This window comes from Mirounga angustirostris, unplaced genomic scaffold (genome assembly GCF_029215605.1).
Source record: "Mirounga angustirostris isolate CCGP_5_RB_7025 unplaced genomic scaffold, mMirAng1.0.hap1 SCAF_16, whole genome shotgun sequence".
Taxonomy (NCBI): domain Eukaryota; kingdom Metazoa; phylum Chordata; class Mammalia; order Carnivora; family Phocidae; genus Mirounga; species Mirounga angustirostris.
This window is the reverse complement of record NW_026991724.1, coordinates 55,132,922-55,138,999: the sequence shown is the minus strand read 5'-3', so window position 1 is coordinate 55,138,999 and position 6,078 is coordinate 55,132,922. Positions and strand designations below refer to the sequence as shown.

The 6,078-nt window shown below is 44.5% G+C and overlaps 1 long non-coding RNA gene across 1 annotated transcript; it reads right to left on the bottom strand.

Annotated features, from left to right (window-relative positions):
- Nucleotides 1-2,860: 2,860 nt before the first annotated feature.
- LOC129045722 (uncharacterized) lies at nucleotides 2,861-6,078 on the bottom strand. Its single transcript, XR_010408305.1, has 4 exons — nucleotides 5,986-6,078; nucleotides 4,790-4,907; nucleotides 4,577-4,701; nucleotides 2,861-3,028 (listed from the first exon to the last, which is right to left on the bottom strand). It is a non-coding gene; the product is annotated as an uncharacterized LOC129045722 (long non-coding RNA).

Here is a 6,078-nt window from a genome sequence, read left to right as displayed (position 1 = left end):
CGCCAGAGAAGTTGGAGCAGCTCCGCCGTCTGGGAGCTGGGACCTCGGTGCGAGGTGCATGTGGGCGGTGGCTGGGTCCCGGAACACGGCTGCAACGTAACGAAACGAAAACGGGAGTATGTGTAGGCGATGCCTGGGCGCCATGTGCAGTCTCATTAGGGCGCCCAGAGCGTCGTTTCCGTCTCTACTGTCCATTCACCTGGGAGTCGGGGACTCAACCCTGTGGGGTTGCAGAGATTTTCCCAGGGGCAAGACCTGAGCCGTGGGACTAGGAGGGCTAAGGCGTGTAACAATATGTTACTTTAAAAAAATCAGTAACTTTAGGGGCACCTGGGTGGCTCAGGTCATGATCCCAGGGTCCTGGGATCGAGCCCCGCATCGGGCTCCTGCTCCGCGGGAAGCCTGTTTCTCCCTCTCCCACTCCCCTTGCTTGTGTTCCCTCTCTCGCTGTGTCTCTGTCAAATAAATAAGTAAAACCTTTAAAAAAAAATAAATAGGGCGCCTGGGTGGCTCAGTCGGTTAAGCGACTGCCTTCGGCTCGGGTTGTGATCCTGGAGTCCCGGGATCGAGTCCCGCATCGGGCTCCCTGCTCGGCGGGGAGTCTGCTTCTCCCTCTGCCCTCTTCCCTCTCGTGCTCTCTGTCTCTCATTCTCTCTCTCTCAAATAAATAAATAAAATCTTTAAAAACAAAAAAAGATTTTATTTATGTGGGCGCCTGGGTGGCTCAGTTGGTTGAGCGACTGCCTTCGGCTCAGGTCGTGATCCTGGAGTCCCGGGATCGAGCCCCGCATCGGGCTCCCTGCTCGGCGAAGAGCCTGCTTCTCCCTCTGACCCTCCCCCCTCTCATGCTCTCTCTCTATCTCATTCTCTCTCAAATAAATAAAATCTTTATTAAAAAAAAAAAGAAAGATGGGGCGCCTGGGTGGCTCAGTCGGTTAAGCGACTGCCTTCGGCTCAGGTCATGATCCTGGAATCCCGGGATCGAGTCCCGCATCGGGCTCCCTGCTCGGCGGGGAGTCTGCTTCTCCCTCTGCCCTCTTCCCTCTCGTGCTCTCTGTCTCTCACTCTCTCTCTCTCAAATAAATAAATAAAATCTTTAAAAAAAAAATCAGTAACTTTAAAAAAAGATTAAATTGCATGGCTGTTTTTATACTTATTATATTGTTCCACACTTGAGATGAATTATACTCAAATGCATTCGAGATCAACACTGTTGGCATCACAATATGGTTAAGTCGTAATTTCTAAATATAACAATTTCAAATTTACAATCACTCTGAAGATGATTAGAAAGCATGTTTTTTATTTAAAAATTTTAGCGGGGAGCCCGGCTGGCTCAGTCGGTAGAGCAGTCAACTCTTGATTTTGCCAGCCTGAGTTCGAGCGCCATATTGGGTGTAGAGATTACTTTTTTGTAAAGGTAGTATATTTTAGTGGTTTTCTTTGTTTTCTATTTCTGAATGTTCTGGCAGATGTGGATAACAAAGCCCGTAAAATATATAGTCCTTAAAAGACATTTCAGTTTATTTTCACCTAAAAATAATCTTGCAATATATCTAGGGTATTTATTTAGGTTTTTTAAAAAATAAAGCTTTAGAATATCTATCTATATCGATATACCTGAATGGTTCAGTTGGTTAAGCATCTGCTTTCAGCTCAGATCATGATCCAGGGGTCCTGGGATTGAGTCCTGAGTTCCGCATCAGGCTCCTTGCTCAGCGGGGAGCCTGCTTCTCCATCTGCCACTCCCCCCTGCTTGTGCTCACTCTCTGTCAAATAAATAAAATCTTTTAAAAAATCATGAGATAAAGAATATGTATGTAGATAAATAATAATATGGAGATATAAATTATTCACTTAACCATAGAGAAGTTACCTTTTGTAAGGAGAATTACATTTAACAGAAAGCTCTATTTTTACAGGTGTCTCCCTCTTTATAGGGGAAGAGAAGGATGACTCTATGCAAAAATTTTATCAAAAGCCTAACAAGTTTTACTTTTGTTTACGCAGCTTTCTTTGGTCAAGTCTTCATAGTTGGCTTTGCCCCATCTTTTTTTTTTTTTTTTTTTTTTAAGATTTTATTTATTTATTTGACAGAGAGAGACAGTGAGAGAGGGAACACAAGCAGGAGTGGGAGAGGGAGAAGCAGGCTCCCCGCTGAACAGAGAGCCCGATGCAGGGCTCGATCCCAGGACCCTGGGATCATGACCCGAGCCGAAGGCAGACGCTTAACGACTGAGCTACCCAGGCGCCCCTGCCCCATCTTTCTTTTGTCCTTAGTGGAAGGTGGTATTTCAGTAGGTGGCTTTAGGCCACCTGGGGAGTTACTTAGGTTTTCTGTGGGTCTCTCCCGTGTATATATGAGATAATACGTGTTCATAAACATGTTTGTTTTTCTCCTGTTAATCTATCTTTTATTACAGGGGTCTCAGCCAAGAACTCAGAAGAGTAGATGGAAAATTATTTTTCCTTCCCTATACCATGCGTGTTGGCAAGAAAGAAGTTTCCCCATGGACTTCCATAATCCCAAGCAAAGAAATAAGCTGATGGTGGAACTTTAAATTAAACCCAGAACAGTAGAGAAGTTAATTGTGAGAGTCATGAATCTATTTTGTTTATGAATTTTGTTGCTTGTAAAATTGTCGAGAGCAAAATAAATATATTCACAAGAAATTAAAAAAGGATATATCCTCATTTACAGGAATATTTTGATATGTCTCCCTGTAATATCAGTTAAAAACAGGTGCCACTTATTAAAGATTCAAAAATATGAAAAACACAGGAACTAGTTTGACCTAATGAATATATATTAAACCCTCTGACACAAATACAGAGAATAACACTTTCTAACCCAGATAAATCAACTAAAATATTTACCACTCGTGAATTAAAAAAAAAATCAAACTTAGGTAAGGAGAGGTTTTATTTGAGAGGATATTGTATTAGGGAAAACATTCCAACCACATCTACAAATGTCTCCAAAGCCAGACAGAAAAGTGATCTTCCTTTGTTTCAGGGGTAAACAGGTCTAGAAAAAAACAGAGGAGAATGGATGAGCCTGTGGCAAGACCTGTAACTGATCAGAGAATGTTTTACCTTGAAGTTGCCTATTCTTGGGAGGGGCTGTTATAATGGTGGGGTTGTTCTTAATTACAGTGCTCAAGGGGTCTAAATTCTGAGCTTTTGGGAAGGAGAGAAACTTAAGTAAAGTTAAGTCATTCTAACAAGCATTGTTCTGTAGGGGGGAAATTCTCTCCTTCCCTCTTGAGTCTCTGGCCGGGCTTAAGAATCAAACTGGCATGGGGCGCTTGGGTGGCTCAGTCATTAAGCGTCTGCCTTCAGCTCAGGTAATGATCCCAGGGTCCTGGGATGGAGCCCTGCATCCCTGCTCCGCGGGGTGCCTGCTTCTCCCTCTCCCACACCCCCTGCTTGTGTTCCCTCTCTCATGCTGTCTCTGTCAAATAAATAAATAAAATCATAAAAAAGGCATTAAACTGACCTAAGATTCACAGGAGAAAAGCAGACACATTTTATTGATTTTTTTTTACATGTATAAGGGAGCCTGCACAAGAGAATGAAGACCCAAAGAAGTGGCAGAACCCTGCCTGGACATGAGTATGTAGCACAAACCAGTCCTACCACCATCCTGCGCTGTCCCTGGGGGTACTTGATCTCCCCTACTCTCCCCCATTCTGCCTCTTCCTTCCTATCCAAACCTTTGGGCATGCACACAGAGAAGCCCGCGGCCTCTCAGGGCCTGAATGCAGCACCTCCCACAATCCATGTGTCTCTAGAACCGCACAGAGCCTGGCACTAGCTCCCCACAACTACCCCATGCCATATAAACGTATGAAGCCCTCCCAGGTCCTCGCTAAAGCTGCTCCTCAAAATTTCTTAGAATTCTATGTCATACTTTTGGCCTTACACAAGTATGCACACAGAGCTCAGCTGCCTCCAGAATCTGCACCCTGGAAGGCAATCTCTTCTGCCTAGCTGGGGTCCCCAGGGTTTAACAGAACGGTGAGACCAGGCACTCTCTCAAATAACCTCTTAGATACAGAATTTTCCTCTTGCACTCCTCCTACCCACAACCACCCTGAGGTCCTACCTCCTGAGAACTGCTTAGAGAACTTAGTTCAGGGCAGGTCCTCTGGCTGCCCATCCAGGACTGGCACTCATTTTCTGGATACCCAGATGCACATAAAGGAGAGCAAAAGTCCTTAAAATTTGGTAAATGAAAATTTGTTCTTTTGGTTATAACCTATGTATAGGGAATTCCTCAAAGCATGATGTCTCCAACTCCTGGGGGCCCCGCTGGTCACTCCACATGTTAAAAACAAAATACATGAGCACAAATGAACGAACCATCAGAAAATCCCTCAGAACCACTAATCCCACCACTCCTTTGTTTCCTTTTCTTCCGTGTATATTGCGCTACCGTCACATGAAGACCATTTTAATGATCAGTCATAGGGAAACAAAAGAGACACAGAGAATCTCCACCCCCAGATAGGGAAAAGCCCAGCACCTAAATCCTCCTGAGGAAAATGGATATATAAAACCCAACTCCGGGCACCTGGGTGGCTCAGATGGTTGAGCGTCTGCCTTCGGCTCAGGTCATGATCTCAGGGTCCTGGGATCGAGTCCCGCATCGGGCTTCCTGCTCCTTGGGAGCCTGCTTCTCCCTCTGCCTCTCTCTCTCTGTCTCTCATGAATAAATAAAAATAAAATCTTTAAAAAAAAAAAACAAACAAACCCAACTCCCACGGTATTACAAGAATTAACTCACATAATTTATGTGACATTCCCAGCACAGTTCCTGAGATGTAGTGCACACTACCATTCTTGTGAGCCCATCGCAGATGTTAAAAAACAATATTGCTTTAGTGAATGAATGCATATTGTTTCTGTAAGGAAAAATATAAACTAAAAATGAGAGAAAGAAAAGAGGTCTCTCTCTTGGGAAAAAAAAAAAAAGCAAAGAGACTTTTCTTCCTCCCTTTTCCTAGAGCATTTCCCCTAGAAAACTTTTAAGTTCTTTGTCTTCCTGTTTGAAATATATCTACGTCTTTGAAAAGCTAAATAAGGCTCTCGCCAACACTGTAACTCAGGAATGTTTGCTCAAGATCTGGGAGCCATCTCTTTGAAATGTAAACATCAAAGGAAATAGTATATTTATCTTGCAATTCCTGTGGGAGGATCGGTGCCTAACTCAGCAGGTGCCTTGCTCTGAGTGACAAAACTCCCTCCTGTCATAGAGATACGAGAAGTTTGTTTTCCCTCTGGTTAAAGCCAGTTAGCTAACACAAATGGCCACCCAGGTTACCTGGGGATGTTAGGATGAGCTATGTGTGACAAATGGTGCTGTCATGTCTTTTTGAGAACGAGCTATGATCTATCTTGAGAACATGTATGTAACCCTTCGTATCCCCTTGTCTTTTATGACAGGGTGAAATTCATTTCTGCGATCTCTCAAGATTGCCTGTGATGCACATCACATTCTGGTTTAATGCTTATTCACTTATGAAACTGTTTTTTTCCTCTACTACCTTTGTGGAGAGGATTGCTGGGTTGGGAGACGATTTTGTTTTTAATCATATTCCCCAACACCGCCCGCTGAGCTTTCAGTTTAACAGGAAAACATCTCAGCTTCTAATATAAGCGGCACTCACAACTAAGTTGTTTGAAACATTAACTTAAAATAGCCAGGAGAGGGGCGCCTGGGCGGCTCGGTCGTTAAGCGTCTGCCTTCGGCTCAGGTCATGATCCCAGGGTCCTGGGATCGAGCCCCACATCGGGCTCCCTGCTCTGCGGGAGCCCTGCTTCTCCCTCTCCCACTCCCCCTGCTTGTGTTCCCGCTCTCGCTGTCTCTCTCTCTGTCGAGTAAATAAATAAAATAAAAAATAAAAAAAATAGCCAGGAGACTGTTCGGTCCACGAGACCCCAAAGAGATTCAAACAAACTGAAAAGCTGAGAGTAAGGTACCTTCGGGCTGAAAAGGCAGGAAATGTTGAGAGGCGGGACCGAGGTCCAGACCCCGGTCCTACGTCGGCCACGCCCCTTCTGTCCAGCCCAGGC